General features: G+C 40.4%; 1 long non-coding RNA gene across 2 annotated transcripts in view; it reads left to right on the top strand.

Annotated features, from left to right (window-relative positions):
• Positions 1-25,836, top strand: part of LOC144318616 (uncharacterized) — a 111,624-nt gene that overhangs the window by 5,238 nt on the left and 80,550 nt on the right. The window lies entirely within an intron of this gene.

Here is a 25,836-nt window from a genome sequence, read left to right as displayed (position 1 = left end):
GAATAAATAAAATCTTTAAAAAAAAAAAAAAAAAAGAAACTGGCAATTGCTTTGAAGAGTTGAAGCTGGAGTTCAGCTCATCTGTGATCTCGTGGTGTTCCTCATGGTTGAAGGCAGAGGAGCTCTGGGAAATGATAAAGAGCTAGAAGGCTAGGCAGTAGGTATTCCAGATGTCTTCAGCCTCTAGAATGGAAATTCTAGACTTGTTCATGTAGGTCTACATGAACAAGTCAAATGACATAAATACAGAATGTTGGCACATGTCACAAGACAACTGGCCTGGGCTCTTTAAAAAGTCAATGTTAGGGTGCCTGGGGGCTCGGTCAGTTAAGCATTTGCCTTTGACTCAGGTCATGATCCCAGGGTCCTAGGATTGAGCCCCCCATCAGGCTCCCTGCTCAGGAGAGAGCCTACTTCTCCCTCTCCCTCTGTTCCTTCCCCAGCTCCTCCCACCTCAAATAACAAAAATTTTTAAAATGTTTCTGAAAGTCAATATTAGGGGTACCTGGCTGGCTCTGTCATTATGGCATGAACTCTAAATCTCAGGGTCCTGAGTTCAAGCCCCAAGTTGGGTGTAAAGCCTACTTTAAAATAAACAAACAAATAAAAATAAGCCAGTGTTACAGGTGTAGGGAAGAGAATAGGGAGGACTGTCCCTCCAAACAAAGGCATATGAGAGAAATGTAATATGTGAATCTTAATCGGTTCCTTGTTATTAAACAAAATGACAACAACAAAAAACAAAAACAAAAAAACCCCAGCAACTCTGAAAGACTTTCTTGGGCAATATGAATGTGGGACTGGATATTAGGTAATATGGAATCATGGTTAATTTTCTTGACGTGAGAAATTTGTGGTTACGTAGGAGGATGTTGTTCTGAGAAGATTCTTGGTAAAGCCTACAACTTCAAATGATGTCTGCAACCGCAAATAAAAAGTGTGTGTGCAAAAAGAGAAAGCAAATTTCCTGAAACATGTAGTCTCAGAATTTAAGGATAGAATCTTAAATTAGTATTAGTAATCTTAGTATTTCAACTATGTTTGGAATCTTTCATGATAAAAAAAATGGGAAAATCATTTCAGGGTCAATGTTACATCTTTTTCTTTATGTGTCAATCTGAAAATTTCCTTTGTCGATAAAAGATTGATTCACAATGTTTCAAGTTTTAAAAAGTATGAAAAAAATGGCGTTTTGTTTGTTTTTTTCTCTGATCACGGAAAAACTGTACTTAGTAACCAAAAGATTACCCACTTGGCTCTGGATCTTCTAGTTTTTTTATTATTTATTTTTGTTTGTTTTCTCTGCAGTCTCAAATGACCCATAGTTATCAATTAATATAAAATGAATACCTTTGAGAAAATTACATTAGCAATCCTCTGATGCATCGTTTTTTGTGCCATCAAGCTCAAATCACCAGAAACTTCACTATAAAACAAAAAAGAAAACTATATATTAAAAATAAGATAGCAAATAAATTTTATTTTAACTTCTTAATTCCCATGATAAAAATAGTTGTTCTACTGGCCTTTTCATCGCTTGAGCTTTGCAGTGAAATTTACAAATCATTGGTTTGATTTTGGAATTTCCTTAATATTTTGAAATATAATGCTGAAACAGATTATTGCTGTATGTACTAAGCTTTAAATATTAATTTGAAAGAAACGAAAATGGCACTAAATCTCGGACATTGATGTTATGCTCATCTAGAATCGCAGAGGCACATATTTATGATGTGCCGATAAATAAATAGTTCCCCCCAAAAATCATGAAAAGTGACAAAGAATAATCAAAGAGTTGTCAGCTAGAATGTCCCATCTATCTTTTCTTTTTCTTTTTAATTGTAGCTGTTTAGCATGTTTTTGTTTTTCCTGTCCCCATTATGTTTATGGAAAGGGAAAAATTCTGTGACAATGGTAAGCAGATTCTGGTTGTTGTGTGAAACAGATTAAATCCACAACTTTCAATGAAAAACTTGAATACTTTACAAGGAGGTGAATATAGGAAGGTACAGGGAAACGGGGATTTTTCGCACCCCGACTAATCAGTTCATCCACTATCTCTAGCCAACGTGCACCTAAGCCACGTTTGTGTAAAATGAAAATGATCAAAATTACTGCTTCACTATGGCAGAAAATGCCCCCAGGGAACAGAGTTACCATTCCGGTTTTCCCCCATTCACAGGCGCCACACTTCAGAAGAACTGGCAAGCTACAATTGGCACTTGAAAAAGTGTTACAAAACACTGACAAGTATTAGAGGAATGTTGATTAATGTAAACAGCCTGCCTCAAGGAATAATACTTTTCTAACGAAAACTGGTTTTCCAATTAGCATTTCTATGGAGACAGGTATCTCCAGGTAACTCCAGGGAGTGTTTCCAGACGTTATTTGCCTTTGTTGGAGAGAGGAGGTGTCCTATTTACATCTTTAGTTTATGAAAACTCGAAAAAAGCAATTGGTAGGTTAAAAAGTCAACGAGCCTTAAAAAGGAAGCAAATTCTGACACACGCTGCAATGTGGACAGACCTGTAGGACATTTTGTTCAGTGGAATAAGCCTGACAAGAAGACAGATATTGTGTGATTCTACTTATATGAGGCACCAAGATAAGCAAATTTGTGGACAAAAAGTCAAATGGCCAAGGGCTGGGGAGAAGGAATGGGGCATTATTGTAGATTCTCAGTCTTCCAAGAGTCCTCTGGATGAATGGTGGTGATGGCACCACAACCATGTAAATGTACTTACTGCCACTGAATTGTGCTTAAAAATGGTTAAGGGGCACCTGGGTGGCTCAGTCAGCTAAGCCACTAAATCCTGATCTCCACCCAGGTCTTGATCTCCAGGTTGTGAATTTGAGCCCCACGCTAGGCTCCATGCTGGGCATGAAGCCTATTTAAAAATGTTTTTTAATTTAATTTTAAAAATGGTTAAGATGATACATTTTATCTTCTGTGTATGTTACCAATCTCTTTAAGTCAGTAGGATTCCTTTCTTTGGTGATTTCACAGTGGGTGGATTGTCATTCTATTTATTTCCTAAATTTGTGCATATGATTGTTTATTGAGCACTTACTACATGTCAGGCATTCTTTTAAGTGCTTTTACTTGTTTGTATAACCTCATTTGACCCCCACATCATTTCTATTAGGCAAGTATATTATCATCCATGTTTTGTTGATAAAGAAACCCGAAGCCCAGTACTTTCCCAGAGTTGCAGGTGGGAGGACTGGTTTTGAACCCTGGCACTTGGCAGAGATCCGTAGGAGGCTCTACCCACTGCTGAGTACTTAGGTATCATTTCTCCCTCTCCTCTCACTAGATTCCATTGCTCATTGACCTACTGACAGAAAAATGTTTCTATGTATTTTGCCCACAAGCTTTGTAGGGATTTCTCTTGGCACTTTGGAGCTAAGGTTGATACTTTAAGAATTTATATTTCTGCAAACAGAGTTAACAGCTGCCTCGGGCTCTGGAATTGTGCCCACCAGCAGAGAAACACACACACTTTGAGTTGTGTGCTTTCTGGCAGCACCCAATCCATACCCCACATTGCAATTCAGCAAATAAAGACAGCTCAGTAGCAGAGGAATGAGGGAGACCATGAGTCTTAACTCCATTAGGCCAACAGGGCAACTAGTTCTTATTTACAACTTCACAAATAACATTTTTAAAAATAAATACACAAAATTATGGAGGCCATAGAGGGTTCTGTGATTAATAGTGGTTTGAGATGTCCTGGTAACAGCAGACATGTAGCCAGGGCTCTGATAACACGTCTGGAAATATTTGGCCTATTGAATGTGATTGGATTTATTTCTATCCTCCAAAGCCCTTTTAAAACCAATGGGTTTCAAGTGTCTTTGACCATGGACCATAGTAAGAAATATATTTTTAAAATCTCAGTACAGTTCTCTGTCTTTCACACATACACACACATGCACATGCAAGTCACAAGCACACATTGCAACACCTGGTTTAAAAACACTGCTTTAAATTATACAATCATACTCGTGAGGGTTCTCCAGAGAGACAGAACCAATAGGATACCGAAGTCAGGACTTAGCCCATGCAATTATGGAAGCCAAGAAGTCCCACCATTCGCTATCGGTAAGTTAGAAAACCAAGAGAGCCAGTGGTATGATCCAGTTCATGTATGAAGTCCTGAGAACAGAGGGACCACTGGCATAAGTTTTAGAGTCTGGAGGCAAGAGGACTGGGAGCTTCACATCCGAGCTCAAGAAAAGAGGAGAGTTTGCCAATCCTCCTCCTTTCTGTTTTACTTGGGGGACCCTTTATGGATTAGATGACACCCACTTGCAGTGGTGAGGACAGTCTTCCTTACTCAGGTTGCTGAATCAAATGCTAATCTCCAGAAACACACCTACAGACACACTCAGAAATGTTTTACCAGCTATCCGAGCATCCCTTAGCCTAGTCAAATTGACATAAAGTGAACTATCACAGCTATAGAATTTTTAAATTTGATTAACATCTCTGACTTATGGAAAGTCATTAACCCCAAAACTATAATCAATAACATTAGGACAGGCTTTCTTTCCTTTACACTTTTTACAACAATGAATCATAATCCCTGCCCTAAAGTCAGTCATAATTCCAAACTGGTAGGATGCAAAGCCCTTCAGGAAATTTCCTGCTTATCCTTTTGGTGCTGCCTGCAATGCTGGCCCTGCATCCCCATCCCATTCCCCTCATCTCAGGGTGCCCCTCATCCACCTCCCTGTCCACCCTACCCCCCAAGCATAGAAACAAAACCAAATACCTAACAAACATAATTATACCAAGAAGGGTACCAGGTTCAGAGACAGAGGGCCCTGCAATGGAATTCCTATTTGCTTCTTACTATATGAGCTTGGGCAAACCACTTCCCCTCTCTGGGCCAGTTTCCTCGCCTATAAAATCAGGATGACAGCACAGATTTCTCTGGGTGGTTGCTAGACTGAATGGGATGAGCTGAGATAACATAGTATAGTTCTTAATGCAGTGGTTGGCCCTAACAGCCTTGTGTTCTTTCCTTTTTTACCTGGGGCTTGATAAAGGCTCTACCCTCACAGCTGGGGAAGTACCACCCCTGCCTTGGAGCAGCCTAGAAAATCAGATGGCAGCAGGGATTCCCAAGGGGCTTTCTGTGGAACTCTAGTCCAGTCATGGGCCAGTCCTCTGGGGCTCAGGAAGTATATCATGGTGTTTCTTGGGGACAGGATAAGTGGATCTCAGGGAAAAAGGCAGGAGCCACTGACCTTGAATGCTCTCTCCTTATCCCACTGCTACATTCATAGGCTGTTTCATACTCAAGAAGAAATAACACTAATACACCTATCTTTTTGGAATAAAAATGAAATTTTGGGGGTGGGCTATGAAAAATAATGAACAACTTCATCACAGCATACGACAGTTCCTTTGGTGGCTAAATGCCCTGGGTTGCCCCTTTAGAGAATATAATAGTAAAAACTTGTGACTAACCAGTGAGCACTTAATGGAATTAGATCTCTAATATGTTTTCCTTGAATGTCATGCCATCTTACCCAACAAATATGAAGTCGTGCTTAGAAAGATCTTGAGAAACACATATAGAAATTAGGAAGTCATTTAGATATTAGTGGAACTTTTTTAAGGAGTGTGATCTGGTTTAGGATTATTTTTGAACTGGGAACTTCCACTTTCCTCCCAGAGACTTTCCTTCCACATCATCTGTTTTATTAGCAATGGCCGAGGTCTTTCAAATCTGTGAATAAGGTTTAGTGAGAATTGATGAGCCCTGTCTAAGTAAGAATCCTAATGGCTGTGCGTTGCTGTTATATGGTAGAAGTCAAACTCAATTATCTTTAAATTCAACAATTCTGTGTCTACCAAGAGACTCTTTAGGACCTCTTCTATGTGTCTTTCTTCATTTGAAATCTTTCATTTGAATTCAGGCCTACTTTAGAAAGAAGGGGAAAAAAATTGAAATATAAAACCTGTGTTTATGACAAGAGTGAGAGAAAAAAAAAAGAAGGGATTTTTCTCTCTAGGTTTGGCTCTTTCCATTATGGAAAAATTAGACCATCAGTAAATAATCTTGGCTACTCAAATTAGGCTTAAAAAAAAGAGAGAGAAAAAAGAACCTTATGACCTAAAAAACATAGTATGTTTAGCGTTGCTATATATGTTCCCTCCCCCATGACAGCCATTTCAGGAAAAGTTCTGTTTGGGAAGATAGAACAAAGCCTATCTTTATGTTGTGAACAGTACTGAGCTCCCAGGATTGGAGGAGGGGAGATGGAGAAGGAATAATGGACAAGCAGAAGGTGGTACTTCGTTCTTCAATTTCCCTCAGTAAGAATTCTTTCAGTGTCAAATGGGGACGCATATCAAGAGTTTGTAGTCTCTCAAGTGTCCTCCAACGTTTTCAAGCAGGTCCTTCGAAATACACCCCTCTTTTTTAGTAGGTGTATTCACATAATAATGTATTTACGGGCATCAGAACGAGCATGGACTAGAAGAGAGTCTTTTCTAGGCATGAAGTATTCTCATTTCCATCATCCCTTTGAGTTAAGTATGGCAGACAGGTGGTAGGGAAAGGCATGGGTGGGGAGGGGGGTGTTCCTTGTGAGTGGAAGAGGTTAAGGCTGAGAATGTTTATTTCCAGTGCAAAAAAAGCCTAAGATGTTCCTTCTGTGAACTCCATCATTCACATTTCTTGAAAAACGTTCTGACAGGGTACTGTATAGTTCCACAGTCTCAACAGATATCCAATAAGAGTTTCAGGCTGAATTTAGTTTCACCGAGTTTAGCTCAGTGGTCTGTGTAGAAAGCAAAAATCACAGTTCTTCCATATATAAAAGGAATCAATAGGGAGACAGCCTCTTCAAATGTTAGGACCCAGAAAAGTACAAATCATTTGCAGTTTGGTAGTGAGGGCCACCAATAAGCCTTTAGAGCAAGTGGAATTACTTTGGTGGATCCGAGTTTTTTTCCCAGCCACAACTACTTTTAGGGGCTCATCCTCTAATCATGAAACTCCAGCTCTAGACCTCATACATGGGCTATTGGTCCTTAGTTGGCAGACATTTTCTAGTTCCTTAATGATTAAGATTTAGCTACCACACATCTCATTTTGGGGGGTGATTATTGGAAGTTAAAATTTTTGAAGCATAATCCATGCGAGGCAACAAGTTATTAACCAATGTGTTTTTTTCAGATATACACCAAAAATACAGTTTTCTTCCAGACATGTCTTAAGACATAAGGAACTATATAAAAGTCATTCTTTCATAGATGTAAGTGTAACTGGAAAATAAAAACTAATGCTTTAAATGATGAGTAATAATAATAAAATCCTATAAGACAGTACATGCTAACAGTCAGATGAGTGTTATGTTTAGTGAGCCCTGTATACAAAAGAGGAGCCATGTGCCTGGAGATGGCATCATGAAGGCCTTCAGTATCTCATCTTGGGGGACCAAATTTTCTCACCTAGCACTGAACCTTGACCCTACTATCCTCTTGGTAGGACAAAACCAAATACTGACATACTTCATTCTCTCATACAATTGAAGACTAATTTTACTAGCAGAAAATAACTCTTATATTTATGCAATCTAGAATAGAAACAATTGAGTACATCCTCATGAAAAATAATCTGGCTGTTGAGCTATGCCTGGGTGACTATTTCTGAGCATTTCTAGTAATAATTATTTTCTACTCATTAATTCTTTCCAAATGCTCATTTAGCATTGAAAGTATAAAAACTAATGGGATGAAAATATAAGTTTAAAAACTTAAACTTAAGTTTTTAAGTTATCCATTAACTTAACTTGATCTGCGGTTAGTGGAGAGAGGGGTAGGGAAGGCTGTCATTATATGATTGTAGCAATAAATTACTTTGGCCCAGCTCCTAAAGCAGTAGCATCCTCTGACGCTACTTTGGGGACCAAGTAGTTTGGGGAACACTTTAAAATGATAACAGTGGTCAGAGGGAATTTTATGCCAGCAGGTTGAAGGAAAATGCCATTTGGCACCTTCTTTAGTTGCCATTATCATTATCATCACCTTCTAACCATTGTTCTGAGGTCAGTGTTCTACATACTTTACATATAAATTCTTCTATTCCTCACAATGACTCTGAAGTCAGTACTGTTTTCACCTGTGATGGTTAATCTCATGGGTCATTTTGACTGGGCTAAGGGCGATGCCCAGAGAGCTGGTAAAATGTTATTTCTATGTGTAACTGTGGCAGTATTTCAGGAAGCAGAGTGAATAAATAAGGAAGATTGCCCTCACCAGTGTGAATGGGTATTATCTGGTCAAGTCAGGCCTTCAATAGAACAAAAAAAGGTGGAAGAAAGGCAAATTTGCTCTTTGCTTGAGCTGAGACATCCATCTTCTCCTGCCCTCTGACAGCACTGCTGGTCCTCAGACTTGAACTGGGATTTATGCCATCACCACTCCTACTACCCCTCCCCGCCCACGGTGGTTTCAATCCTTGTTCTCTCTTTGGCCTCAGACTGAGAGTTACACCATCAACTCATTTGGTTCCCAGGCCTTTAGAATCAGACAGAAGTACCCACTGGCTTTCCCAGTGCTTCAGCTTGCAGGCAGACTTCTCAGCCTCCATAATCATATGAGCATTTCCTGTAATAATTCTCTCTTCTGCCTCCCACCGTATATCTCCTATTGGTTCTGTTTCCGTAGAGAACCCTGGCTAATACATCTCCATTTAATAAATGGGAAACTGAGCCCCAGATCTCACCTCTAGTGAATGGCAGAGCCACATTACAGTCCGTGTTCTTAGCCAGGATGTCAGCCACTGACTACTCTTTAGCTAAGACCTAATGTCTGGATTTAACTGAACGAGCTGGACTTAGAGCAGTCCAATTTGGAGATGGTAGGAGTTCCAGTCATCAGGAGCATCAGAAGAACTCAAAAGGAAGTGATCTCTCTTGAACTCACCACCAGCAGCAATACAGTAGTGGCACGTTTTTGGACAAGTACAGGATTTGTTAGGATGATCAATATCTGCTCTGATTCTTCCCTGGCATCTTTTTCATTTCTTTCTTTCTTTTCTTAATTTCACTAAGTTTTTAAAATTTAATTTCAGTATAATTAACATACCATGTTATATTCCTGACATCTTTTTCTTCACTTCTGGCCCTTAAGGAAATTGAGACAGCTTGTAGCAAGTCTTTTTCTTTCCAAGGGCTTTGCAGTGTCTTTTGGAGTTAGTTTGGGTGAGCAAATGTGGGCTTTACCTCAGAGAAGGAAGAGTAAACATGGTTGAAGAGTATGCCTGATAGTACTTGTGGGAGAAGGAATCCCATTTCCCTCTTGTCACAAATGATAACTCTAGGTCTAGGAGAAATAACATTTCTCCCCCTTTCTACTCCTCTTCTTGACTACCTTTCTCTCCATCCTCCGTCTCCTCCAATATGCCAATCTGGGCCACACATTTTGGGGGTATGTTAGTGTTGATTAAAGCTCAGAAATCAGAAAGATTAAAGCCCATCTTTCTCTTTTTCGCTGCCATCATGAAAAGCCAGGCTAGTCTTCATGGTGCATTCTGAAGGTGCTTAGACTAAGAAGGTAAATGCAAGTGGGAAGCCTTGCCTACAAGTTCTGGCCTTTGCCCCATCTTCCTCCGCAAATGTGCCAAATACTCACTGATTTAGAGAAGGGGCATGAGTGAGATCTGGTTAGGGCACTTGCCCACCTAGTTCTTTCTTCCATATTTGGCTCCTGTTCAGAGTAAATTTGTTGTTCTCTCCATTAGCAAAGATCCATAGAGGACTAGAGAAGACAGTGATAGGAACTGTATGTCAGAACTCTCCCCTGAACTTCTAATACCAGGAGGACAATGTTAGATAATGCTACTGCTTTAATATTAGTGACTGACACCAGCTGAGGGAGGAAAGGCAAAGATATATGGTCCCAACCGGGCCCATGAATGGGCTGGTTGTACCTTTGTCAATATTGAATCAAGAGCCATAAAATATTTCATCTTCTGTAATCCAATAATCTCACTGCTGGAACTGTGTCCTAAGGAAACAGTTCAAAGCCAAGATAATGGTGAGTGTACAGTGCCCACATCTTAGTTTCTAAATACCATTATCTAATAAAAGATATTAGAGATCCTTGGAGAAATGGCTGATTCAGATCCGGGGCAGGGAGACCTCTTGTTGTTAGCAGAGAGTAGAGAGGTAATTAATTGTGCTTTGTATTGGGTTTGAATTACAGATGTTCAGTAGGTCCTACACAGATGTGAATGTGGTTCTGTGTAGACATGGAGATAGAGATATAAACAGAGTTTACACTGGCAAAAGGGCCCAGGAGTTCCTTCATCAGTTCACAGAAAAATTCTCTCAGATGCTTGGTGAAAATGCATTTTTCTGAGTCCTACCTCAGGAAGCAGAACAACTGCATTTTTATGGTATTCCCCCAAATCATTTTTGAAGCACATGTTAGTCTAAGAAATATTTAAAGGATTGTGAATATGCAAGGAGCTATTATGGGAAATTGAGAAGAATTAGAGAAGCATGAGAACTAAAAAGGAACCCTGGGTGGATATAGTGTCACATGGCCCAAGAGGCAGAGTTTCATTTATGGAGCCCTGGCTGATGTTATTGAGAGGGCAAAAGGGATACTGAAAACATAAATGTAAAATGGAAAACCATAAAAGAACAGGAGGAAAGATACATAAAATTTTACACAGTCACAACGTAGAGGACTTTATAAGTATACAAACAAAGAAAGGAAACACAGCATGGCTAGGTTTGACTTCATGAATGTTAAAAATTTAAACATGTCAAAAAGAAATCACACACAAAATTAAAATGAGAACTGGGGGGAACCCTATAGCATATATGACCAAGTAAAATTATATCATTACTTATGAAATTTTTATAGTCCATTTAGAAAATTATGAATACCCTAGTAGAAAATGAGCAAACACATGAATAGGCAATTCCCAAAGAAAATATAATTGCCTCATATGAAAAAATGAGTATGAAATACATATTCAAAGTGCTTTTTTTAAAAGTACAGTCCACATTCAACATGGGGCTCAAACTCACAACCCCAAGATCAAGAGTCACATGCTCTACCAACTGAGCCAATCAGGGTCCCCTAAAAATGCCCATTTTATGTTTGCTATTTTTTAAATGCCATTTTTAAAAATTCCACATCAAAGTGAGATCATACAGTTCTTCTCTTTCTCTGACTTACTTCACTTAGCATAATGCTTGAACTGCCACTTTTAACTCCTCAAACTGGCAAATACTTTTACCAAAATGGATAGTAATACTCTGGCATAGAGAGAGAATAGGGAATAAGCAAAATCACCTGTTGTTAGTAGAATGCATTTGGTACAACTTTCCTGAAAGGCATTTGGAAGCAGCTATCAAAAAGAAAATATTCTTGCCCTTCAAAATCAATTCTGCTTCTAGGAACTTCATTTTACATTTATGTTCCTTCTAGTATTATTCGTAATATCAACGAACTGGAAACAACTTGGATATGCAATAGCAGTGATTTGGTCTAGTAAATTATGGAAGTCACATAATGCTGTATTTTCTTTCTCTTTTTAAAGATTTTATTTATTTATTTGAGAGAAAAAGAGAGCATGCACACATGTGAGGAGAAGGGGAGAGAGAGAAGGAAAGAGAGGATCTCAAGCAGACTCTCCACTGAACACAGAGCCTGAAATGGGGCTCAGTCTCTCATGACTCTGAGATCATGACCTGAGCCAAAACCAAGATTCGGACACTTAACCAACTGAGCCACCCACGCGCCCCAATGCTGTATTTTCTAAAGCTTTTACAAAACATGCTTTAGTAAAAGGATTCCAAACCTAGGTGCCAAGCAGTAACAGAAGTGAGTGAAAAAGTCTGGATGTAAAACAGAGACATGGAGAACAGGAGGACTATTTCACTTTCCTCTTAACTACTGTTTTTTTATTTTTTTTTTTAAAGTAGAAGTGAAATTAGAAATGGCAGCTGCCAGTCTCAGATGGAGAACAGTAGAGTAGCAGAGACTTCAGCAAAATAGAGAACACAGGCTCTGTCTCAAAGGATTAGCTCTCCTCAGCCCCACTTGGTTGGCCACTGTTTGAGCCAATCAAACCTTTTCATTGGCTATCAATTTACAACCTTTGCTTTAAAATTTTTATTGGAAATAAATTATATATAATTACTAAGTGAAGGGCAGCCCGGGTGGCTCAGCAGTTTAGCACCGCCTTCAGCCCAGGGCATGATCCTGGAGACCTAGGATCCAGTCCCACGTCAGGCTCCCTGCATGGAGCCTGCTTCTCCCTCTGCCTGTGTCTCTGCGTCTCTCTCTCTCTCTCTCTCTCTCTCTCTGTCTTTCATGAATAAATAAAATCTTTAAAAAAATAATTACTAAGTGAAAAAAGTACATAATGCAGTAGTATATATTAGTATATCATAGTATGGTATTGGATTGGTTAATACCAATCCTTGTGTGTATTTGTATGTGTGTGCCTATCTTGATATAGGCACACACACACACACACAAAAACCTGGAAGGACATAAACCAAAATATGGCTTTATGTAGGTCTTATGATCAAGGCTGGGTTTATTTTTTATTTTTTTGCATTTTTAATATTTTTAATACTTTCCATAGCAAATGCATACATACCTTTTAAAAACAACCAATTGGGGTTGCCTGACTGGCTCAGTTGGTAAAGCATATAAGTCTTGATCTTAGGATCATGAGTTTAAGCCACTATGTTGGGTATGAAGCCTACTTAAAAATAAATAAATAAACATAATAAAAGCAACCAATCAAATCATCAAAAGTTTATTGTGAAAATATCTAGGCTCAAGTGTTTCATTTTGCTTTTTTTTTTTTTTTTTTTTCTCATAGCCTTGAGTTTTGACACCCAGGAAGAATATTCCTGAAAAGCTCAGCTGGTGTCCTATCTCTAGCAGTAGTATCGTCAGCTCTTGACCTGAATCCAGGTCTGATAGCCTGGTTATTTATTATTATTATTATTACTATTACCACTATTTATTCTATTGTTTTTTAAAATGCTCACTGGCTTTTGGCAACCTCATCACCATTGCTAAGAAGTTTTGGGTAGTGTAAACCAGTGAGAATTTACCCATTCCAAGTTTTGGGGAAAGTTCTATTTCTTCATAGTTATAGATAGATGTATACTTAATAAAGATAGATATAAAAATATATAATAGCTGCTCCAGACCTGGCAGCACTATTAGCTTAAGTAGCACAAATCCGTGCACTATACTTCAATTGTTCAACCGTCCCTATAAAATCAGTCATAAAAAGTTGCTGTTCACACAGGTACATGGGCAATCTTAAACAGTGATAAGTTGGCTCTTTTTCCCTTGAGCTTGAGAACAGCAGCTGATTCACACTTTAGAAGTCAGGCCAACAAATCTAGCGAATGCAAATACAGAGTTGGAAACCTGTGAACGCTTTTATTCCCTTCACAGACTTATATAGCAAAATGGATTGCTTTGCAATTGTGAAGGGGGAAAAAAAAGAGAAGCAAAGAAGAAAAGAATGTGTTGGCTTTGTCTGCCAGTGGTTTGAGTAGAGGGTGGTTTTTTTTTTGTTTTGTTTTTTGTTTTTTGGAAGAAAAGTAGGATCTTAATAGGCGCTCAGTCAGCTCAGATAGTCTCTGAAAGCTCCTCTTGTCAGCTCCCTGGATAGAAGGACCCATTGTTTTCCAAGTCTGAAGTTATCACTCTTCCCTTTATCCTTTCTTTTGGACCTTTTAGTGTTTGCTTTATCAGAATATTTTAATCCCTAATGTGGTGACTTGGTGTAATTTATCTCATTAGGCCTCTCCTATTTTCTTCTGTTTACATGACTAATATTATTGTGTTTTATAGAGCTTATACCAACAAGCCACTCCTTTGTCCCATTGTTTCAGCTCTCTGGCCAAAAATCAACAAATGAAGTTTTTATCTTCCCAATCTTGGACCTCACCTACTTGTCATTCAATTTGTATAGATTGCATGAAGAGCATGTTCCTTTGAAAACAATGCAAGGATTCATTTTTATGACCTGAAAACAAACAATTACCGTTCTCAAAAGGTCCTGGTCATCTCTCTTTTATGAGTATAGACTGGCACAGATTCAACTTATGAAGGGAAAAAAGGATGTACTTCCTTGTGGGTGGAAGACCCAAAGTCCCCTGTTCCCTAACTTGTATTTCTTTTGTGGTATATAGCCTATCCTAGAAGCAGAGAACCTGAAGACTGGAAGGCAGCTAGTTGGATTATTTTGTCAAAATCCCTCCATTCTCCAACTCCACACCCAAGCCAGACTGAGCCAGATAAAGGAGAATCAGCCTTATTTTTAAGGCATATGAAGGAGAGTGAACAAGTTATGTATTTGAAATGATGCCAGAAATTCCTTTCCTAAAACTCCAGTCTAATGAAGCTTCCATTGCCATTTCCTCAATGACTTTTTCTTTTCCAGATTGAAAATAAGTGGGTACTACCTTCAGGGAATCAACAACAATTTAATGAGCGATAACTTCCTACAAGGTAGCGGGTCTCAAACTTGAGAGACCATCCAAATCACCTAGAGGCTTATTAAAGACAGGGATTGCTGGATACCACCCCCTGGAGTGTCTGATTACTGAGGTGGAGGAAGGCTTGAGAATTTGCAGTTCTAGCAGGTTCCCAGGTTATGCTAATACTGTTGAATCAGGGACCCCACTTTGAGACTGTTGATTCTAGGACCTCTAAAGGAGAAATACGAGAAAAATTAGGAGGCAGAGACAAGTAGATTAACAAGAAGTTAAGCAAGTTAACCTCCACATGGAAAGTGATGTTAAACAAATTAACTTCTACATAGAAAATGCTAAATGCCTATCAGAGAAATTGTTTGCTGTCACAGAGCTCACAAGCTCAGAGTCCAGTGAGCGAGGCTGGCCATGAACAGGACTTTAAGGTGTTAGCCATTATTAACACAGGAGACTGTGTGAGTACAGAGAAGGAACACAGCATTCAGGGTAGGTGGAGAATAGGCCTGAAAAATTCCCTGCAGAAGTGGAAGCCTGAGTAGTAATTCCTGAGTTGATTCTTCAAGACGGGAAGCTATCCAGACAAAAAGGCAGGGGTGGCCTGGTTCTTCCAGCACAAAGAAAGAGGGAACAGGGAGTTTTCATGGAACAGCAAGCAAGTCATTCAATTTTCCAAAATGAGAGGGTAACAAATGAAGTGGTGATGACAGAGCTGGAGGGGTAGGCAGGGGCTAGCTAGATCAGAAAGGAACATCAGAGGGGCACCTGGCTGGCACAACACTTCATCTCGGGGTTGTATGTTCAAGCCCCACGTTGAGTGTAGAGATGACTTAAAAATGAAATCTTAAAAAAAAAAAAAAAAAAAAAAGGAAGGAGTGTCAGAGCAGGTTGTAGGGATTTGGTGATATTCTGAAGACAACTATTTGATGTTGAGTGTAGTTTTTTTTTTTTTTTTTGATAGTCACAAAAAGAGAGAGAGAGAGAGAGAGAGGCAGAGACACAGGCAGAGGGAGAAGCAGGCTCCACGCACCAGGAGCCCGATGTGAGATTCGATCCCGGGTCTCCAGGATCGTGCCCTGGGCCAAAGGCAGGCGCTAAACCGCTGCGCCACCCAGGGATCCCAGCCTCCTCTTTTTTTAAATTTTTTTATTTTATTGAAATTCAATTTGCCAGCATGCAGTATAACACCCAGTGCTCATCTCATCACATGCCTTCCTTAATACCCATCACTCAGCTACCCCATCCCCCCACCCACCTCCTCTTCTGCAACCCTTTGTTTGTTTCCCAGAGTTATGAGTCTCTCATGGTTTGTCTTCCTCTGTAATAATTTTTCCCCCACTCAGTTTCCCCCCTTCCCTTATGGTTCCTTTCACTATTTCTTACAGTCTACATATGAGTGAAACCATATAATTGTCTTTCTCCAATTGACTTATTTCACTCAGCATAATACCCTCCAGTTCCATCCACATCAATGTAAATAGTAGGTATTCATTCTTTCTGATACCTGAGTAATAGCCCATTGTGTGTGTATGTATATATATATATATATATATATATATATATATATATATATATACATGTGTGTGTACACAACACATCTTTATCCATTCATCTATAGACAAACATCTCAGCTTTTTCCCTAGTTTGGCTATTGTGGACATTTTCAGCCTCATCTTCTCTTCACCCACTCTTTTTGCTCCAACCACATAAACAATCCTTCAATCTTGAGTTTGTTATGGTCCCTTCTACCAAGGACCTTTGCACATACTGATTCCGCTGGGATAGTTGTTGCTTCCCTCTTCAGTAATTACTGCATTTAGATCTAAGCCCAGTCCTTCTAGGATATCTCTGATCTCCCTGAATAGGAAAACTCCCTCTTATTATAGGCTTTTCTGTTATCAGGAACTTTGATGTGATAGCACTTTGTGGTTATTATTTGTGAAATTATTTGCTTAATGAATGTCTCCTGCTAGACCAGGGTTCAGCAAACTATAGCTAGCTTTGGCCTGCACCCTGTTTTTATAAATAAAGTTTTATTGGAACATGAGGAAGCCCACTCATTTACGTATTCCCTATGGCCATTTTTGTACTACAGTGGCAGAGTGGATTATTGCAGTAGAGACTATGACCTAGTAAGATATTTACTGTCTCTTTATAGTAGAAATTTGCCAATTTCTGTACTAGACTATTATCTTGATGAGGGTGCAAGGTCTATTTTTGCTTCTCTTGTCTTCAGCATCTAGCCCAGTGTCTCTGCTACATAGAAGATGCACAATTAATATGTGTTCTGTTTTTCTTAAATAAATGCAAGAAGTTTTTTCTTTTTCTTCTTTTTGTTTTGTTTTGTTTTGTTTTTTAATGCCTATTTGACCAGAGTGTTAAAAGAGTTAAATAAAATAATATGTGTAAAGAGCCCTGCAATGTAGTGCATGGAACATAGCAGATGGTTAATAAATGTTCACAGTTCTCACTTGCTCCTTAGTGCATTTTGATCATTTTTCTGGATCTTGACCTAAGCTGTCCCCTGGCAGTGAGCTGAATTGCATTCCTGTCCTTCACCTGTCCTACCATTCCTTGTCCTCTTGGCCTCCTGAATGAGAAAGACATTTCCATTTTGGGCTCCAGGACTCCTTGCTCGGAGTCTGATTCTTAGCAATGTCTTCTCCACCCTCTCTACTAGGAGATTTCCTTCTAGGACATTCAGTCTATCTGAAAGCATATTATTCTCAAAGCTTGTCATAGCCTTAGGGTGACACTCCTTTCACCTGCCCTGGAGCTTAGCTTCACGGGGTCACCTAAGTGACTGGCAGTTAGTTCTGTCTTATCTTACGGCCACGTCCTTCAGAAACAGCAGACAGACTTTCTTCTGGTTCAGCAGGAGAAGCTGAAGCATTTAGAAGAGGGCTCCTCATGAGAGAGGCACGTGCAGAAGCTCAGGAACTGAACATGTGTGGTTTTATAGGTGAGAGGAAAGAAGGATCAAAGCCCAGCCCAGAGGCTATTCAGCCTGGATGCAGGCCCAGCTGGATGCAGAACCCTAAAGAAAGGAGTGTGTACTAAAACCAGAGGTCAGCAACTGTGACCTGGATTGTGAGCCCAATCCAGCACAGTTTTCGCGTGCCTCTCTCACTGAGAATGGTTTTCACCTTTTTAAATAGTTGGAGGGGAAAATCAAAAGAAGAATAATACTTTGTGGCATGTGAAGATTATATGAAATTCAATTTCAGTGTCCATAAATGAAGTCTTATTAGAACATAGCGATACTCATTCCTTGATGTCTCCAGCTGCTTTCATGTTACAAAGGCAGAGTTAAGTAGCTGGCCTTAGGGAATCCTTGGGTGGCTTGGTGGTTTAGTGCTTGCCTTTGGCCCAGAGTGTGATCCTGGAGTCCTGGGATCAAGTCCCACATCAGGCTCTCTGCATGGAGCCTGCTTCTCCCTCTGCCTATGTCTCTGCCTGTCTCTCTCCTCTGTATCTTTCATGAATAAATAAATAAAATCTTTAAAAAAAAAAAAAGAGTAGTTGGCCTCAGAGATCATTTTTGGCCCATTTGTCTGGCCCTTTAGAGAAAAGGTCTTCTAAACCCTGAGTTACACTGCTTAGCCTGAGCAAAACAGAGTGGAGTTGTGTGACCTGTGCACATCCAACCAGGTCCCATCTTGGGGTGCAGCCCAGGGTGTGGCAGGGAAGGAACGGGTTAATTCCATGGATTAATTAGAGGAATCATTCCAGATGGAAGTGGGAAGGGAAGTGATGAGGGAACCAAACAGTCTGGCTTCACCACTTCCAGCCATGGGACCCTGAACTAGCATCTTCATCTTCCCTTTCTCTAAGTAGTAATTTTCACGTTCTGTAATCTGAATAATTATGCTCAAACATAAAAGTGATGTCGTGAGGACTGAATGAGTAAATGTAGGCCACAATGCCTGGCAGATATTAGGCACTCAAAAAATATTCATCGCTTTGACTAGGATTGGATGGAGTGCACCAGTGGAAGAGCCGGCCTTGGAGAGGAGAGAGCCAGTGCGGCCTGTAGATTAGATTGAAAGCAAAGGAGGTTGGCAATAAACAGACCTGAGGTCGGTTTGGTCCCGCCTGGTGATGCATGTATTCATCACTGCTGTTTGAGCTCAGTAACATTGGTTGACTCCTCTGAACCTCAGACCCCTTCTGCTGATGCCTTAATCTAGCTCCAGGTCAAGTGGGGCCTTCTTCCTCTTTCACTGAGGAAACATATCCTTCTGGTACCACCTCTCACCATTTCAGGTGACACACATGGGGCTTCCATTTCACCCTGTTCCAACAAGCCCAGGCTGAGAATTCTCTCTCTCAGCAAGCATTTCATAGTTCAGCACTATTTATTGGAGATTAGATGAGTCTCACTTTTGAGAGTGGAGCATATTGTGCCTCTCCCCACAGTCTTTTTCTAAACCTCCTACTTCTGTCTCTTCTTTCTGAATCAGGAGCCCCCAGTCCCCCCCCCCGCCCCGCCCACCGCCACCCCCAGTTCTCTACACAGTGCCCCATATCCTTGCTTTACGGCCCAAAGAGGCTGATGAAGGCATTTTTCCACAAAGTTGGTTCTGTCCCCAAGAGGAATTCTTCTACCAGCTGCTAAAAGAATAAATTTCCTCTATCCCCTAACAAGCAAAATAGGTATAATTATGCCTACCTCACAAGGTGTTTGTGGGAATTAAATGAAGTAATGTATCTGCCAGCTCCTGGCATGGAGCAGGCGTTCAGCAAATGTTACTTCCCTTCCCCTCTTGATTCTTCCTTTGAGATTTGAAGGAACAAAAAGAAGCTGAGAGACATGCTGAGGTGGGACAGAGGTAGATAAAGCAGCCAGGAATGTCATCTCCTTGACCATCCACCCTTCAGTGAAGTAGAAAAGATTCTTTGCCAAGAGAAACTGGAAGAGGTGGGGGGCTCTGGGCGGAAGCCAGACAAGACGAGTTTATCTTGGAGTCCCTCCAAAAGGGTTTGGTTACTAAAACTGCAGTTCCTCTACATAAATCCTTCAGGTTCTTGAAAAATATTATTAAATAACTCCAGTATCATAAATAATCCTAATTTTATTAATCTTGCCTCTCAGGCCAAAGCGCAGTGCCTGCAAAGCTCCCTCTCCTGAGCACACAGTGGGAGGGGAGAGGCTCCCAGGCGGGGAGGGCAGTACCTGCACCCCGAGTTGAGGGGCAGTAGGTGGCCTGCAGGTGAGCCTGACCTCCCTGATGCTTCCAAGCCCTTTCAGAGGGCGGCTCACCTGCTTTCAGAGAGGGAGCTTTATTAGCGAGGCTCAGGGAGCCAGGGCATGGGAATTCATGGAGTTCTGGTACTTGTCTATTTGGACTTGAACAAATGTCTTGTTTGCATTAATATTCTTTTGCTTTCTTCTTTCTTTTCTTTTTTCTTTTTTTCTTTTCTTTTCTTTTTCCTTTCCTTTCCTTTCTTTCTTTTCTTTTCTTTTCCACAGACTTGTTTTTCTAAAACTTCTTCCCAAAGAACTGGTAAAGGGCCCTCTACCATTTTGCTATGGGCCAAGGATGTTTCTACCTGATGTGAAAACAAATGATTGTAATTCAGTAATGCCAAACTGTGCCCTAATGCCTTAGGAAGCCCTTCTTGTCCTCCCCAACTGCCCTCACCCATCTCTTTCTCTCTCTCTCTCTCTCTCTCTCTCTCTGTTTCTTAGCCATGACTTTTCTCAGTTTTTGTTTCCAAAGCAAAGATAAGTCGAGGAATAGCAACACCTACCTCCATTATTTGGCATTGTTTGGAGCTGCACACACACACAGAAAATAAAATGCCTAGGGATTTAGGAACCATGATTTCGGTTCCTGTTAATCCGTTGTGTGTCTTCTGAAAGAGTCTTTATTAAATGTTTTGGCTTTATGACTTAATGTTTTCCTCAAATATAAAATAATTTGTGACACCAAAAAAATCAAGAAATATAAACAAAAATCATGAATAAAGTCTTTCCATCCTCAGAAACCCCCACTGTAAACATTTTGATGCATTTCCCTAGAGTTTGGTTTTCTCTGTAGATACGCATCCATAGTTACCAAATGTGGTCTGTTGAAGCTGGCTTTTCCACTTAATTTTATTTCATGAGCATTCACTAGTCATTAAGAATTCTTCAAAAGCACCCTTCTTGGGGCATCCGGGTGGCTCAGTGGTTGAGCATCTGCCTTTGGCTCAGGTTGTGACCCCAGGGTCCTGAGATCAAGTCCTGCATTGGGCTGCCCACAGGGAGCCTGCTTCTCCTTCTGCCTGTGTCTCTGCCTCTCTCTGTGTGTCTCGCATGAGTAAATAAGTAAAATCTTAAGAAAAAAAAAGCACCCTTCTTAGTGACTGCATAATATTTGTAGTGTTAATTTGATCATTCTGAGACTGTTCCACAGGTAGGCTGGGTCTCATTCTTCACTATAAATAATGCTGCAGTGAGTTGCTTCGTACCTTGTGCTGGCATATTTGAAAATGTCCATAGATGGCATTCTTAGATGTGGGATTACTGGCAAAAAGAATCCTGGAACCTCATGGTAGTCTTCCCTGACTTTAGTCAGTCCCAGATGTTGCAATTTGGATCTTATACAGAGTGTCTAGGAACCGAAATAGCGAAGGTTCTGGCTAATTTTTGTTTATATGGTGATTTCATGGTATGCAGCTAGTGGACAACATAATATAATGTTATGTTGTGAATATGATTTTGCGATATTCCTAGTCATAGTAATAATAGCTAACATGTATCAGGTAGTTAATATGTGCTGGACCCTGGTTTAGCGGGTTAGTGTTTTACAGATAGTAACTTATTTAATCTTGCCACAGCTCTAGGATGTAGATACTATTATCATCCCCATTTTACAGATGGGAAAGCTAAGGACAAAGGGGTTAAACCACACGATAGGGGTTCAAACGGTAGGGTTTCAACCCAAGCATTTAGGCAATAAGTCCTTAACCCCTACATGACCCTTTCTGGAAATAAACCAAGTAGGTGAGACACCTCATCATTCATATGTTGAGGCTGTGGTGCAGGATGGGTGGGGTGCTAATAGTCTGATCCTGCAGTCAAAGAATGATTGATCTCTGAGCTGTAATATTTCAAGTATTAAATATTAGAAATAATATTTTAAACTGATATTAAAAAGTAAATAGGTTAATAATAATAACTAATAATTTCATACAACCTTAAAGCTTAACAAAGTAAGCTGGAAGTGGGGTGGTGACTCCATTGCTCACTAGTGAGTTACAAACCTCCTTCCTTCCCCCTTCATTGGCTTGCACAGGCCTAGGCAAGGACAGGAGAGAAACCAGGCTGCAAAGCACTTGATTCTGTATTTGAAAGGAAAGAGGAATATATATCAGCATGGTCTCTGGAAGCTGATTATTCAGGAAGGGAGGAAGGAGAAAAAAAATGAAAAACACTGCTTTAGGGTTTTGATATTTTTATTGTTTTCACTTTGTTTTTGATAGTCACTCAAGCATTAGACTTGCCAAATTAGAAGAGATATTTTCCTAATGTTTTTCATCAATCCCATTTCAGTGGGTTCTTGGCTCAGAAGTGAGCTACAGAACTGAAGTCTCTGGAGATGACCATAACCGTGAATTCTGAAGGAGAGAACTAATCATTTTTGATCTTTCCACTGCAGATTGCCTTGGATACAAGTGACCTCCAAACAAGTGTTCAACTTGGATGGTTCTAAAGGCACCTGGTTGTAGGGAGTGCTGCTCAGAACTGGAGCTCTGATTAATATCCATTTTCTTTTGTACCACCTCCTTGTGTTTACTTAAAATAATACTGGTGTGACAAAGATTACACAGTGTGTTTCTATTTAGGTAGCGAAGACTGATGGTGTAGTGAAGTAAAACACAACACAACCACCACACCAGAAAACAAACACAGTGGCAAGTACGTCCTGCTTCACCTTCCTATCTTGCCAGGTTCCTCTTAGGGAAACCCAGCCCAGTCTGTTCCCCCTGGCTCAGGACCAAAATGGGTACAGCTTGAAAGAACACCAGCAGTGAACTAAGAAGAATGAACCAGACAACCTTTGGGAATGCTGCCACCATAGAAATCCTCCCATGGGGCCGCTGTAGTGGTCCCAACAAGGGGCCAGGTGGAAGCCATCCCGCTTTTTATGATCTAGTCTCGAAGTCACGCAGTGTTATTTCTGCCTCATCCTTTTTGTGGAGACAGTAGATTCCCTCCCACCCTCCTGCCCCAGGTTCAAAGAGTTGAACTAGTTGCCTGCTGCATTCAAGGAATGCTCCCTACTTCTCAATGAAGGAATATTTGTATCACATTTGGGGAAGAGCATGTAGCCAGAATGTATATTAGTGTGGACATCTTTAGAAAATAGAATCAGTCATATGTGTACACAAAAGAATCTTGATTCATACATGGAAAAATCCCTGAAACTCAAAAAGTTATCAGAGTTTCCAGAAAGTTATCCATCTGGTGATGGAAAATATACTGGTTGGTGGGTGTAGTGAGAATTCTTCCTTTTTCTTCCTTCTTTGAATTAATGGACATCAAATTTATCCATAGGTAGAGGTGCCTGGGTGGCTCAGTCAGCTTAGTGTCTGACTTCAACTCAGCTCCTGGTCTCAGGGTCCTGAGATCCAGCCCTGCAATGGGCTCCCTGCTCAGGGAAGAGCCTGTTTCTCCCTCTCCCTCTGTCTGCTCCCTCCCGCCACTCATGCTCTTCCTCTCTCTGTCTCTCTTAGATAGATAGATAGATAGATAGATAGATAGATAGATAGATAGATAAAATCTTAAAAAATATTACGCATAGGTGGTCTCACTGGGTTTTACCTAGGAAGGAGCATTTTAAAGATGACTTGTGGGACACCTGGGTTGCTCAGTGGTTGAGCGAGCGTCTGCCTTCAGCTCAGGTTGTGATCCCAGGGTTGTGGGATTGAGTCTTGCCTTGGGCTCCCTGCAGGAAGCCAGCTTCTTCTTCTCCCTATGTCTCTGCCTCTCTTTCTGTGTCTCTCACAAATAAATAAATATAGTCTTTAAAAAAAAAAAAAAAAAGGTGACTTGTGCCCTTGATTCCAGAATCATCTTATATTTTATTTTACCATATAATTAGGCAGGGATCAAGTTCAAATCTCTTGTTATTTCCAGCAAAAGGTTTGTAGTCATCTTGTTTTCAAATGTCATTTGTAAGCATATCCTTTCTTCTTGCTTGGTGAATGAGGTTTTCCCTCCAACTGGATTCTTCTCATGCTTTTAATAAATAATGATCCAGGTTTTCAGGATCCAGAATACTCCAGAGCTGTAAAGTAGGCACTGCCGAAAGATGTATTAACTCCTTCAGGCCTCCAAGGTGCTATTTAAATTTGCTTTATATTGCTTTATACCCTATAACAGAGACTTGAACCTTATTGATGGCATTTCTCTTGATTGTGTGTGTGGAGGATGAAGGCTAGGAGAGGAGGAGTTGGAAGTGGAACAGGAGGCTGAATTAACTCAACAAGGTTTAAAAGAAAAGATATGTTCTTATAAACCCTAGAGCCTAAATGGTACTGAAGCTTTCAGAATAGATCAGTGGCTAAGATAGTGTTATTCAATGTGATAAATACTAGAAGGATTAAATCCTTGTTAAAAAAAAAAAAAAAATCCTGTTGATGCTGACCGAAAATAGGTATGTTTTGTACTTACATTAAGGCAATGTTTCCTATACTGTACTAAAGCGAAGTTAACTATAGAAATACGTACAGCCTGATTACATATAGAAAGCTGCAAGTTGTCATCTTTTTTATTATTATTAAAGGTTGCTCAGACTTGTACAAACATCTTCAATTCATAGATTCAGCTGTTATTTGTAATATGGAACAGAAAGATCAAACCATTGATGGCGAGTTTTGAAAATTCTACCTATAAAAATAAATGAATATGTGTGAATATAGAGGCAACTAAATAATAGGTATACTTTGGATCTTGTTTAGCTGGTGCATGGTCTGATAAATATGCAACAAACAGCTCTCAGACAAGGGATTCCTGGCTTAACAGCGTTTGCCAGTTCCTGTGGTGTAAATATTTTCACCATGGCTGATTTCACACTACCAACATGGCATCAAAGAATGCAGAACTAAGAGGAAATATGTTCAGTGGGCTCTTGTGAGCTATATGAGCCAGCCCTGCACACCACTGTTTACAATTTTGGGAAAGGTAGTTGGATGATTCCTTGATAAACCTTGTTACAATACTAACAGGAAAAAAGACAAATTTTAGGTGGCATATTCTGTAACAGGGACACTTAATGCTCACTGAATTTCCACATACTCCCTGACATTTCTCATGGGCCAAGGGATTGGGAGCAGAGATTGAAGCATTCGAAAATTGGTATGTAATACCCAGCCCCCTCTTACCTTGCCACTGCAATAAAGGAAGTCACGTGTTCCCAATGGTACAGATACAACATGTAAGATACGAGCTGTATCAACATGGTTCCATAAATGTCTGTGTGGAGCCCAGCCCCCATACACCCAACACTGTCTGTCTACCATGCTTCTGTCAGCAATTGCTGCCTAACAAACCATCTCATACAGAATGGCTTAAAACAATTTATTGTTAGGTTTCACAATTCTGTAAATTGGCTTGTCTCTGCTGGGCAGTTCTGCTCTTCTCATTTTGGGTTTCATGTGATTGTAGTCAAATGTTGGTTGGGGCTGGAGTCCTTGGAAGGCCTGAATGGAATTGAACTGAAGATAGATTCTTCAGTCACATCTGGCACCTCAGTGCTTCTCCACATGGAGTCTCATTCTCTGGGCATCTGTCTGTGGCCTCTCTGCAGTGGGATGGTCAGACTTTTATATCATGAGTGACTTCAGATACAGAGGCTGTCAGGATTTCCTAAGGTTGAGACTGAGAACTATCACAGGATCACTTCTGGTACATTTTCTTGTGAGTCACGGGATCAATGCAGAGACAGAGAGAGAGGTGACAACTCAAGGGTGTGTATTCCAGGAGGGAAGAGTTCCTGGAAGCCCTTTTTGGAGACTATCTACTACGTACCACAAATAGGAATAAACCTTTGTTATGTTAAGCCACTTAGATTTCAGGGTTAATTTGTTCCCTTAGGAAAACCTAGCATAATCTGACTAATCCAGAAATCAGTACTGTATTAGTGAAGATAGGGTAGGTGCTGCTGCAGAAGCTAACCTCAAGGGCAGCCTGGGTGGCTCAGCGGTTTGGCACCTGCTTTCAGCCCAGGGCGTGATCCTGGAGACCTGGGATCAAGTCCCACATCAGGCTCCCTGTGTGGAGCCTGCTTTTCCCTCTGCCTGTGTCTCTGCCTCTCTCTCACTCTCTCTCTCATGAAT

This window comes from Canis aureus, chromosome 1, assembly GCF_053574225.1.
Source record: "Canis aureus isolate CA01 chromosome 1, VMU_Caureus_v.1.0, whole genome shotgun sequence".
Classification (NCBI taxonomy): Eukaryota; Metazoa; Chordata; class Mammalia; order Carnivora; family Canidae; genus Canis; species Canis aureus.
This window is presented reverse-complemented; position numbering and strand designations above follow the sequence as displayed.